The following is a 14344-nucleotide window of genomic DNA, read 5'->3' as shown; positions in this document are numbered from 1 at the left end:
ATGTATGGAATAGTGAGAAGTAAAACCCACTACCAAAAAGAACACTATCTCTGTCCTACATTTTGCTAAATATGAACATATTAGTGTCTGGATAAGTATTTAATTATTTTAAATTTTTATTATTTATATATTAATTATTATATATGTATTTTTTAGACTTTATATAGTATCATGGAGGGTCTTTATTATTACTTTTTCCCCTCTTTTTCCTTTTATTTCCTTCCTGCCTATCTCCTTATTACCAAACCTATCAAAAATCAATATATTCTAAATCATGACTTTCTTCCCACTGTAGTAGTTACAAAACAAGTCTGTGTGCATGTGTGTGTGTGTGCGCGCGCGCGTGTGCTACATTGATAGCTTCATATAATATGAATAATTGGGTGTGGCGTTATTACATTGTAGTACAATTCAAAAGTTTTTCAAGTAGCTCATCTAGATTTCAGTGATCTTAGTGCTGTATGAGAGTCAAGCATTCTAAATCAGGTTTGTTTTCCCTCCCTGTGGGGACCTTATTCAGAGTAAGCCAGTTGCTCAAGGTCAATTAGAATGTAGAAGCCCTGTTCAGAGTACACCGGATGTTTAAGGCCACTCTGAGCATAGGAATCTTAATCAGGGTGTCCAAGGACTATACACAGAGGCAAGAGCAAGGCCACACTAATCTGTATGTGCAGTGTAAAAGCATGCTCTTCTATAACTCACAAGACTGCGGTCACTATTTGGCAAGAAGCCTCTTTTGTCTAAATACGGGGCCAGCTGCATTATGGGGAAGATGTATGACTGACCAGCAGGCTGCTGCTGTGGGTACAGCAGCTGCTATTACTGTGTGGGAAAGAGGTATTTTTGCCTAGCTGGTGTGCGGCTACCATATGGTACTTTGCTTTGAATAACTGTGTTGTCTAGTGGTTCCTTGTTAGTGAAACATTCTTTATCCCTTACATGAGATGAAGGAGAAAACTCTCCAAATTTTATTAAATTAGATTCTATGGTATTTAGACTAAAATCAAAGAATATATATATTTAGAATATTCATCCTGTTAATCCAGAAGAAATTTATTTTTCTTTAAGATAGCAATGACTGTGTGTGATAGAAATTTTGATCGATCTTACTTCTATTTGTGTTACCAATGGCAAGATCTTGGTTCTCATCTTCTTGAAGGATGATGGGCCAGGTACAGAAACTCACCAGATCAGAAAGCCCTGGGATGCCCAGCAAGGTGCAAAACTGGGAAAACAAGAACTTTGCCCCCAAGGTAACCTATCCTCCCCTGGCATATCATGAGCCATGCATTTTGCACCCCTGATCTTTCATATCACTGGTCATGTTGTTGGGACCCCTGACCTTTCATATCGCTGGTCAGGTGGTTTAGACCGCCTGACCTTTTCCTCCCTAAAGATAACATCTAGGCCTGTAGGAGTTGTATTTCAGCTCCAGGTCCAGAAAAGCAGCAAAACCAAACAAGTGACACCTTGGCTGCCTCAGGACCAACTCCATTGACTAATAACCCTGATCTGGCGCTGGCCAATCAGTGGAGACCGGGATCCTGAAAGAGCACACCTGGAAAGCTGATGCACATTCTTTTGAAACCCTCCCCTGCGATTTCCACCTTCAATGTAAATGGGGTCTAAGGAACCTAAAGAGACTTGCAACCCTGGGAGCAACGGGCAGCAGCAACTCCTCCTGGGCTAACCCCTGAACCTGTCTCCAGCCCCCCTCTTCTCTGACTTCTCCGTCAGAGCCAAAGCAACCCAGCCTAGGCTCTCCTGTTACTTCTTCTATGCCCTTTCTTGCTTCACTGTCCAAAGTATATTTTTGCTGAGGCCAGTAATTTCTTATTTTGCTGTACATTGTCTCATGATTGAAATCTTTCCTTCCAAAAGATAAGGGCTGGGATCTGTTGGTCTCATCGGTAACATTTGGAAATAATAATTTGAAATATTATTTATCTAGTGTGTTCCAAAGTTTTTCATCAAATGAAGCTTAAGAACTTTTTTAGGGCTATGGTTTAGTTTTGGAATATATGCAAGAACAAATTCAAGAGGATTGCTGTTATTTTCAGTCTTCCCTGGGTGATTATTTGACAGTAAGATAATGTTGGGTCTAGAGACAGAAAACAACAACAACACTTCCTCTATGGTCTTAAACTCCAATTGGGGAAGTCAGAATATATCACAGAAGTTCCCCCTGGCAGCAGTATTTGCAGCTGGTTTTCAATGGGTTCCCTTGCATCTCATTGAACTAGATTATAAACAAAATCAATTTGGCATGAACTACATTCACTCTGAGGACAGTAGTGCTCCCAAGTGCATACTTCGATTAAATGTTTAAATTGACTGCTCATGGCTATGGTGACAATGCATCCTACTAATTCACTTTCAGTTCCATTGTCCTCTCATGGAACTTCCTGCCAAGACTGTAACAAGGGAGCTTTGGGTTGCTATATTTTAATTAGTTAGAAGAAAATATCACTACTCTGAATAGGGTTGCCTTTTGAGGACTTTGCTCTACATTTTGACTGTAAAGCAATAAAGTAGAAAATTTTGTGTAATTACTGAACAACAGATTCTTTAAAAAAAAATTATTTGTTGCCCTAACTGGTTTGGCTCTGGATAGAGCGTCGGCCTGCGGACTGAAAGGTCCCAGGTTCGATTCCGGTCAAGGGCATGTACCTTGGTTGTGGGCACATCCCCAGTAGGAGGTGTGCAGGAGGCAGCTGATTGATGTTTCTCTCTCATTGATGTTTCTCTCTATCCCTTTCCCTTCCTCTCTGTAAAAAATCAGTAAAATATATTTAAAAAATTATTTGTTGATTTGAGGGAGGAGGGAAGAGAAAAACATCAATTTGTTGTTCCAGTTACTTATGCATTCATTGGTTGATTCTGTATGTGCTCTGATCAGCGGTTGAACCCACAGTCATGGCATAATCTGGATAGTCAACTGAACTATCCAGCAAGGGTGAACAACAGATTCCTAAACCCATGTTACATCCACTTTTTTCATAAAAAGATATTTCTCAAAGAAAAGGATTTGATATACAACTATAGATATTAAATAACTGGAAAAAATATGATTCCTAATACTGGATCGCTTATGTGAAAATCCAATCATTTGGGGGAAGCTGGTGATGAAATTTTCTTTTATTTATGGCCCTCTTGAGGAATTAGAAGAAGTTTAATTAAGTTTTGCAGGTTTTTATTTTATTTTTTTTAACGAGAGTATTCGGTCCTTTGCTGGCTCTTTAAAACATCAGTCAGAACATAACTGTGGGGAAGTAGATATTTTCTGAGTTTATGAGACTATGGGGAAAATTCGACAATTAAGACATGGGTCCTGTGATATTACTTTTAAATGTAAAAATGAGATACTATAACATGCTCTATGAAATAAATTTTAATTAATTTGGCTGAAAAGATAAAAATAATTAGTGTATTATTCAAACACTAAGAAAAGCGATATTGGTGAAAGTTTGTTTCTTACTAGTATATATATTACTAGTAAAGTATGGACCTTTTCTGTAATGATTTTTTAATTCTTATTTAATGCTAAAATAAAATAAAATTTTGTCTTAAAGATTTAGTATCCAATAATGCAGATTCAATTATTCAACAAGTGACCAAAGCTAGGAGCCAGCCACTGTTCTAAACTCTGATGATATAGTCATGACAAAACAAAAATACCTGCTCTCACAGCCTTTACGTTTAAGTGATACTAATATTTCCCAACTTGTGTTACTAATGCATTCTAACTCAAAAATTTAACTGGAATATTCCTGTCTTTTACTTCAACACACCATTGAGAAAACTTTTAACAGTAAAAATGATACATTCTTTTAAAACTTTGCTTTAAGACGGATATGTGAAAAAAGAACCACTAGTTAATTGACTTAGATTTTAAATTGTGCTGATAACTCAAGTTAATCTTGATAAATCGAGGTGCCCCCTAATTCATTTTGGTTATTGGTTACTAGGTACTAGTCACAGTGGCTATTGAGGTAAAAACTATCATCTCTGTATAACTATCCTGGTATTAATTATGGTGCCCATTTACTACTGAATTAATTTTGAAGTCACCAGGAATCCAAATCTAGGGGGTGAGAGATAAGAAAAAATTTTAAAAATGTTTTTTTGCTAAACAGTGGTTGAAACACTTTATGCTATTTCTATACCCTAATATGAAATTCCCAAATTATTTTAGTAATGAAGAAAACAAAAGCACACCCTTTAAACTCTTAGTAACTAAAATCCCATATCTCTGAGCTCAAATAGAAAGGAAATTAAATATTGCTTCTGAAAAACTCTGTGGAGACCATTGTCATATGCCCTCGGGCCTAGAATAGGCAAAAGCACATTCTTACTTGCATTCTCTCGGAGGGCAGTACAGATCTATTTGTCACTCCCCTTTAATTCCCCCAGACCCCACGGAGCTAGTCCTCAAAGGGCCCCTGCCAGGAAGCTGCTGGGCCACCTGGAAACCAAACTATGCTCTCCCTTTACCCTGGAGAGACACCAAAAGTATCAAAGACATTTCAAATCATCATAAATCACAGAGAGCTTCTTTCCTCTTTTCTAAAAAGTGCCCTTTAAAAGTCAGGAAGCATGCTGGAAGTCACTGCTGTATTTAAATTCAATTCTGCCGATGTGTTTTCATCTAAAATCTCAGTGGTACTTTTATTGCAAATATAAAATATTCTCTGTGAGAACCTAGAAAATTATTCTTTTTTTCCTTTTACACAATTTACCTTTAAGTTATATACAGAAAAATCTCATTTGTACAGCATCAACAGGAAGTCAACCACGTGTTACATAAATGTTTTTTTTTATCTTGTATTTTATCCCATTAAAGACTGAAAGTTTTCCTTTACGTGTCATTTAAATTTAACATATATATATATTTATATGCGTATGTATATAAAATCTAATATGTGCCTCTAATTTCTTATATGGAAACATAATATAACATTTTTTTTCTTCTGATTAAGGGCCATCATTAAAAATTGGATTAAAATTTACCCATTTTTATCTATACAAAAAGATAAAGCAATCTACTTAAGTAGCCATGTAAATAGAAGTTTGAGGAACTTCACAATGCACATTCTGTTTTAGCTATTGTTGGTTGATGGAAATGAGAGGGGTGGTGTCTGAGATATTTAGTATGGAATCTGATTCTAACAATATTTAATCAGGGTTTGGGACTTAAACATACATGGACCTACTTCATACATCTGACCTCAGGAAAGGGGTAACCACTGAAGATGTGGGGAAGAAGCAGTACTTTAGCTGAATCTTTACTGTTTTCTTTGTTTTTTTTCTTTTAATTTTTAGTGAAATCTGGAGTCAATTTGGAAAATGTCAAAAGTTTTTAAAATCATGGTGGTTATAATATTGATCTGAAAACTTTTCTCAAAGAGCTATTGAACCCGTATAGTTATAAATACAAAATCAATGTGTTAATATTCATTAATTGTTTTATACAAACACGTTAGTTATGTTATTGGTGGAAGTGGAGTTCTTGGGGTGCTGTAAGAAAAGAATTTCCTGAGGCCCCCATGGGAGGATGGGGTTGTGTGGGAAGCTTTATTGATGATGTAAAATTAAGGGGATTTCCTTCCAAGGTCCCATCTCTGTCCATCTTCCCATGGAGGACGCCCAGTTTTGTCAGAATAAAAGTCTCTGCTCAGAGTTTCTGGGACGTATTAAAGTCCAGTCCAGTCCAGTCCAGGATCCGGCATGGCCGGGCTCCTAAGGCCATCTGGCTTTGGAACAAGAACAGGCAGGCGCATGGGGCAGTGCGGCCACAGAGCAAGAGAGAGAGAACAAAAGCACAGAAGCTAGCAAGAGAGAGGGCACTCTTTGGCTGGGATTTTCATCAGGAGCTTCTTCAAAATGACCAATTCACAACTTTCCAAGATTTTGTGCACTTCTGATGGGGTCTGCCCCCTAGTTAATCCTTGTTCCACAGGCTAGAGTGACTGACAGGCAGGAACATTCCCTATGTCATCCTGACTTCTACTGCACAGGTGCCCATCCCCCACTTTGTTCAATCCCTTCCCCCAGTGATCTGCAGGGAATGGGCCTGTAGTTCCCTGGGAAGCATGGAGATGTAGCTTCCCGGTGAAGCTGCCCTTTGCTTGCTTCCTATGTTAATATCAACTAGCTAATTATGACCATAATAATTATGTTGGTTATATATATATTAAAGTATAACTTCACTTCTTCATAAATCATATTTTAATTTAAAAACAATCAAGTTAAAGAATATACTTAATTAAATTAAGTCATTTATATTTAAAAGAAAACCAACATTTAGTGTTTTTTCAAACAGCGGCTTATAAGAATCATGACTTTCTCTGCATTTCAATAGCATTTTTCTGTTATAGCTTATTTCATTAAATACTGTACTATTTCCGTCTTCATATTTTATTGAATAACATATATTTTCTAGTACCAAATAGCTCTTAGTTTGAACCTAATCTTTATGAAGTTCTAAGTAAGTATCTTTGAAAAAGTCAGTTTAATGTGGTGTGCTTCAGTTCCTTCAGGTTAGATGGGATGTAGTAACATCTACCAGGACTTTTTGTTGAACAGTTTTCAAGATAGTTTCAGTAAAAGGTCAGGAGTGCATAAATATCTTGAAAATTGAGGAGTTATTAATACCACGGCTGAAGAATGTTCTCATTATACCTGAAGGCAAATGAAGCAAATTCACACACATATATGGTCTCTTTACTTTGCACCCTAATACACATAAATTTGTTTGAAGTAAATACATTTGAATCCAAAGTTTTTAGAGACCCATTTATTGCAATTGTTAAATATACATGTGATGTTATAATCTGTTTGCTCATTCTCATCATTACCCGTCATTTTGATGCTAGAATGTAGTTTGAAAATAAAAATAATATTGATTTACAGAACAAAATTATATATACACATCTAGATCAATGAATATGTGTGAGGCTCAAGAATTATAATTATATTATTTTACCTATAGCTCTCATCTCTATGATATAGGTGCTATTATTATACACATTTTTATTTTATTTTTTAAAAATATATTTTATTGATTTTTTACAGAGAGGAAGGGAGAGAGATAGAGAGTCAGAAACATCGATGAGAGAGAAACATCGATCAGCCGCCTCCTGCACATCCCCCACTGGGGATGTGCCCGCAACCCAGCTACATGCCCTTGACCGGAATCGAACCTGGGACCTTTCAGTCCGCAGGCAGACGCTCTATCCACTGAGCCAAACTGGTTTCGTCTATTATACACATTTTTAAAAAGAGAGACCTGAGAAAGGCAGAGTTTGAGTAATTTTCCTAAAGTCATAACAGTGGTTTTAAGACTTGAGTTTTTTAATCCCCAAAAGCAGAAGCAATACAATGAGCTCTTTGAAGATAAATAAAAATGGAGAATGATCCTGGTTTGATCAAGTAAAGAATGTTCTGACTCTATCCCTACAAAATATCTTTGTGCTTATAAATGCCAATAGGGCCCTCACTGGTTTGGTTCAGTGGATAGAGCATCAGCCCGTAGACTGACTGGTTGCAGGTTTGATTCTGGTCCAGGGCACCTACCTTGGTTGCAGGCTCGATCCCTGCCCCTGGATGTAGGAAGCAACCAAATTAACCTCGACTGTTTGGGTCAGTGGATAGAGCATCTGTCTGTGGACTGAAGGGCCCTGGATTTGATTCTGGTCAAGGACACGTCTCAGTTGCAGGCTCAATCCCTGGTCCTGGCTAGAGTGCATATTGGAGACAACCGATCGATGTGTCTCTCTCACAATGATGTTTCTCTCTCTCTCTTTCACTCTCCCTTTTACTCTCTCTAAATATCAATGGAAAATATCCTTGGGTGAGGATTACAAAAAAAGAAAAAAAAAGCACGTATTTCATGCAAACTGATGTGTTTATGTATATATGCTCATACCATTATTAAGTAGTAATACATTATATGTTTTTCTGAGATGCTCAATGTTTAACAGTGCATGATATTATGTTATGAAAAATTTCAATCATATGTTGACCTCAGGGATATCATTCATCAGGCATAGTTTCTTTAGTAACAACAAAATTGGTTAAAAATAACATGCATCATAAACATGAGCCAGTATCATAGAGCTTATAATTTTAATTTGTGTTATGGAAGTTAGATAATTGTAAGTTTAATCTGTCAGTTGATATTTTCGTTAGGTGCTAGATTTGAAAATGTGTTGATTGTAAATAAATTAGCTAGTGGCAAATCTGCGTACAGTATTACATTGACAACATAATCAGAAAACTCCAACTATCTTTCCATAAACAATGAGATTTCTAACAGCCGTGGCTTTACTAGGAGAAAAAACATAAATCACATAAATAAATTATAACTGTAGAACATGAATTGAAAATTGGCCAAGGTTGTGAAGAGTTGTTTAAGTAAAGCAATACTTTGGAAATTTAGGATATTCATTATTTTATTGGATAACAAATTATTATCTAAGATACTTTAATTTACATTCTAAATGGGAAACAAAAATTCCTGTGATATTTCCCCCCATAGTATTTTATCGTTTAGATATTGTAGTTAAAGGGAACTGAGCACAGTGAGGTTATAATTTATTAATTAGCATGAAGTTTTCATATCCGTTTATTGTCTGAAATGTACAGATGATCATTTGACTCATATGTAGAGTTTCACTCCATTAAAAATTGTTTTGTTACTTGTAACAGTAGAGCCAGCTTAGATAAGAAAAAATAAGAGGAGTTTCTTTATATTTGAGTCACAAAACTATGACCTCAAGGTAAGTTTTATGGAATATATTAGAAGATTATAATTAATTTGAAGCTACTTAACCCAATTACATTTAGTCCTTTTAACAACTTAACAAACTACATTTCACAAGATGATCTTTGCTTAGGTATATTACATCACTTGGTTATCCTCATTAAAAGTTTGTAAATATTCCTGACCTTGGTATGTGATTCTATATAATAAAAGCTTTATATACTAAGTGTCCGGTCGGCTGGCAGCTGTTCAACCAATCAAAGTGTAATATGCTAATGATATGCTAAGGCTGCTCAACCACTTGCTATATTGTGCACTGATCACCAGGGGGCAGACAGTTGACTGGTTGGCCAGCCACTTTGACGTGCACTATCAGGGAACAGACACTCTGACCAGTAGGTGAGCTTGCTCATGGGGTCTGGACGATCAGGATGCATTGAGATGGGCTGGACATGCCCTGGAGCCCTCCTGGGGTCCTTTCCTGACTGGCCAACCTCCTGCATCCCTCTGTGGCCTTGATAGTTCACCAGTGGGGTCCCTCGGCCTGGCCTGCACCCTCTTGCAATCCTGGACTACTCGGGGGATGTCAGAGAGCTGGTTTGGCCCTATGGCAGAATGACCGGTCATTATGACTCACACTGACCACCAGGGGGCAGATGCTCAGTGCAGGAGCTTCCCCTGGTGGTCAGTGTGCTCCCACAGGGGCATTGCTGCTCAGCTAGAAGCTGGGATCACAGCTGGCGAGTGCAGCAGCAGTGACGGGAGCCTCTCCCACCTCCATGGCAGCACTAAGAATGTCCACCAGAGCAGGCTTAAGCCATGAGTTAGACATCCCCCAAGGGCTCCCAGACTGCGAGACCAGCCTGAGGGACCCCCGCCGAGTGCACACATTGTGTGTACCAGGCCTCTAGTAATATAAATATACAGTGTTTTTAGACATTACTAAAATATCTGAATATATTATAAATATTAACAGATTCATTTTTTAAAATTATAACTTCAATAAAAGTGTTTCCATTTATTTTATATTTTATAGCATTTATTATATATTCCTAAAAGGTCAAATTTATCACTTGTTGAACACAAAGCTGCCCAGAAAATTCCATAGTGTAACTTCTGGAATTTCTTACCTTTAGAAATGGTTCAATTTTTTCTTTAGTAGTTGGTAGCTTTTAGAATCTGTAGAGTACTCCTTGAACATTTTCAATGTGACAGGTTTGTCCTCTGAGACCTTGGTTTGTTGCCTCAACACCATGAGCTTCACTTGCCAGGAATGAATAGTAAAGTGTTTCTCTGCCATGGATTTCTTAGAAATGAGATGTCAAAGATTACATTTTATAAGCTCTACTAGAGACCTGTTGCAGGAAGATTCCTGCAAGAATAGGGCTTCCTGTGTTTGGAGCGAAGCAGAGAAAGGAGCGAAACCCGCTGAGGTGGGTGGCACACGGCAGGCCCGTATGGCGGCCGGGTGGGCTGGTGGATCGCTGCTGTCCCACCCGCCTCCCTGGGTTGCAGGCGGGAGGGCCTGATGGCGGCTGCGCAGGTGGCGGATGGTGCTGTCCCGCCCGGCCACCCCGGGTTGCAGATGGCAGGCTTGGATGGCGCTGTCCCACCCTGCCTGCAGTATGCAAATTTAATGGCCATCTTTGTTGGATTAATTTTCATACTCTTCTGATTGGCTGATGGGCGTAGCGAAGGTATGGTCAATTAGCATCTTAGTCTTTTATTAGTGTAGATGTTTTTTGCTAATCTGGCCTATTGGAGACTGATAACTTGATCATGTGATTGTTTTCTAATCTCAATAGTTGAAAGATACTTTGTGACTTCAATAAATAGCCCACTACTAACTCAATCTCATAATCTGACCATACCTACCATGATACAAGAATATTTGTTGGTGAGGGAATCACAGTTTTTACCACTTTCATCTAAAGTGAAGACGGGAATGTAAAACCTATTCAGGAAGCTTTTTGCAGTACTCCATAAAGTATCATTTTATGAGACAAAGTATCACTATCTCTTAATGAGATAAAATAACCTAAAGAAAATTAGTAGTTATATTAAACATCTGAACTTTTATTATGTCAAAATAATCCATATAGAAATCTATAAATATCCCCCCATACATACTCACTAATAGGATTATGATTGATAAAGTAGATATAAATTGATTTAAAGTACATAGAGTAGACATAGATTTTCTTTAAAAATTTCACTTGTGACCTATGCTTTCAGAATGTTTTTATTCAATCATCCAGGTCAACTTTATCTAAGATCAAGTGAGCCCCTTTCCTTGCAACTAGGAGAAACTAATAAAAACATCAAGCAATTGCTTTCTCACCATATCTGAGAAGCATTTATAATTTTTCCTCCTCTCAGCCCTGCTGGAGTCCCTCAGTCTCGGTGTGTTTTTGTGGGGGAAGGAGGGTTGCTGAGAGAGGGCAGCGTGAGCAGCCTGGCGGACGAGGCAAGCATTCTGTGCCCAGCCGCGGATGGGCCTCTGGCCATGCTGGGGCATGGAACAATTGCATAAGATGAGAAGGAACCGGCGAGCTGAGCAGAGTTGAGTGGCCCCCGACTCCTGTGCAAGGTCAAGTCTGGGTGGCCAGAGGGTGGAGGGTGTGGAGGATAGTGTGACAGGAGGGGCTGGTGGTGGAGGCACAGGGGTGAAAGCTGGCCGAGAAAGAGGAAGGAAGCCCTTTATCAGAGTTCCTGAGAACAGGGAGGTAAGTTGTTTGCATTTCGCGGCCACGGATGTGCCGGATGTGCCTCTGGGGCACGGAGAGCCTCTGGGCAGTGGGTGAGGAGCGGCCAGGCCCCACAGAGAGCTACTGGTGCACGGATTCGTGCACAGGGCTACTAGTATAATAAATAAGGAGTTTAAGACGATATATTTTAAGCCTTTTTTAAACATTACCACTTGTTTTGATTAGATTTCACTAGATTGAGTAGATTGGGATTCTAATAGTTCTTCCTGATACCTAGCCATGCCCACAGTTTGCCTGTCCCAATTTGTTGAATCAAAACCCATTCTTTTCTTTCCCATCTTACCTTGATAGTGTTACATTTAGAGTAGTTTATTTAATGCTACCTTATTTTCTATCCAGATACTTTCTTGGGAAGATATGCAATGATGTATGTGTATTTATGCAGAGGCCACTGGGATAGCTCTTTGATCATGATAGCCTTAAGTGTTTAATCTTTCTGAGGATGAAAATATGTTGTTAAACTTGGGAATAAAAATAATTTATAAGTTTGCTTATTAATAGTATAAAGTAATATTGATTCATTTAATAAGAACAGTTTAATCTAAGCCAAATCATATTCAGTGTCTAAACCTAAGCATATAGAATATGACTTTATTACAAAGGGTATTACATGTGTGTCCTTTTTTCCCCCTGCCATTGACAATCCCCTGGCTTCCCCTACCCCCCAGTGTCTTATGTCCATTGGTTATGCTTATATGCATGCATACAAGTCCTTTGGTTGATCTTTTACCCCCCTAGAATATGACTTTTTAAAAGAATGTTCCCAATTATTAACTTTATTCTTTGGGAACAGGTATATTAAAATTCTCATGTTTCTTTTTATTTCATCTAAGCTTTTTATTCTTGGTATGTTAATTATATGAGGGTTGGAATGTTTTTTTTCCCTCAGATTTTATAGTAGGCCATTTTTTTCTAACCTTTTGTTTCTAAAATTTGCAATACATTGGAGTTGCTCATCTTACTGTGTACAGTTCCATGCTTACACACTAATTCTGTGAAGAATCCTGAGGTAATGGGAATTCCAGCCAACCAGAGGAGTTTTCTTTTATTGTCACACAGAAGCCTTGTTCATTTAACCTATGATACATCTATTCAGTTCAAGCTGTGCTTCTCAACCCACCTTGAGAATTAACTTAGGGATCCCTATGTCTCAGGACTGAACCAGAAGTTTTATTTTAATTGGTTTGAGGTGTGGATATGTTAAAGCTCCATGCACAATTCTAATGTGCTGCTGTGGTTAAGAGCCACCCTTAAAACAGAGCAGGTCCTAAGACTGCCATGGAGCTACTTTGCAAAAGTGTGCTTTTTGCCCAGTAACCATGTAGATAGAAGCTTGAGGATTTTTACTTTTAATTTTTTCCTTTTAAATCTAGTTGAATAGGGGATAGGATTAAAAGAGTGCAATGGGAGCCGAAACCGGTTTGGCTCAGTGGATAGAGCGTCGGCCTGCGGACTGAAAGGTCCCAGGTTCGATTCCGGTCAAGGGCATGTACCTGGGTTGCGGGCACATCCCCAGTAGGAGATGTGCAGGGGGCAGCTGATCCATGTTTCTCTCTCATCAATGTTTCTAACTCTCTATCTCTCTCCCTTTCTCTTTGTAAAAAATCAATAAAATATATTTTTTAAAAAAAAGAGTGCAATGGGAAATATATCCACGTGGAGATTTGATCTAAGAGCTTGCAGCCCATTTAGGTGATTTTAGAGGTTTATAACTTTAGATAAGTTTCAAAAATATTCTTAAAACAAAACTGTTAGGCTTTAGTAAATCACTGTTTTATACATGACAATATTTCTAAAGATGTGACTCCCAGAGCTCCTGCAACAATGCCACCCAGGGAACCTGTTGAAATCTTAAATTTCTCGGCTCCAATTTTGACTTTGTCAATCGTGATCTCTTGGGGACAGTAACTGGGTTTTCAGGTGATGGCTAGACACACTTAGCTTAAGAACGACTGATGTCCACTCAAGCTCTGAGGGCCGCTCCTCATATCATAGCATCTCTGGGTAAAGTTAGCTTGTAGATCCTAATGTTATGTAGATTTTGTCTCCAGTTCAGCAAATTCTTAATATTCAGCCATCTGCAATGCCATATGCTCACCAGGAAGATACACAGGGCGAGAAAATACAGAGAGGATGTGAATATAATGATGTTGTTACTGGAAATGGAAAATGAAAGGGTAAAAATGTCAATTTCCCTCCAAGCCCATTCATGTATGATGTATTATATAACTCCTCCTTTTCAAGAGGATGGGTGTTTCTAGAGAATGTTACATGCGTCTAGTGCTACTGAAAGTGTGGCTGTTGGGTGACTTGATGTGAAAATGTGCCAGTGTGTGGAGCAGGATGCACCTATGGAGCTACTAGCTATTCTGTGGGAGAAAACCAAGAGATTTATTGGTTATGTTTTATATCCTTTGTGCCATTTCACTGGTTATGCTTCTGATCTTTAGGACCTCTCTTATGGGGTCATTAGAACTAAATACATAGGTAGATAACAGTTATAGAGCTCTTACTATATACCAGGCATGTGACATGTGTTTTAAGTATGTGTGTGTGTTTTCGTTCATGCTACAAATGAAGACAATTTTTAATTCCATTTTCTACATGAGGAAATTGAGATTTGAAGAGGACTTAGTAATAGAATTGAGATATAAGCCCATATTTTGGTTTAGAATATGAACCCCCATCTTTCATATATAATGCCTACTCTCCAGTGTAGAATGACTCACAACACTTGGATGAGTGTCCTTGGGCTACTGTAATAACATAGGTGGCTGTAAACTACAGAAATCTGTTCTCTGGTAGATCTCTG

This window comes from Myotis davidii, unplaced genomic scaffold, assembly GCF_000327345.1.
Source record: "Myotis davidii unplaced genomic scaffold, ASM32734v1 scaffold20, whole genome shotgun sequence".
Classification (NCBI taxonomy): Eukaryota; Metazoa; Chordata; class Mammalia; order Chiroptera; family Vespertilionidae; genus Myotis; species Myotis davidii.
The sequence above is the reverse complement of the archived record's forward strand: the minus strand, read 5'-3'. Positions refer to the sequence as shown.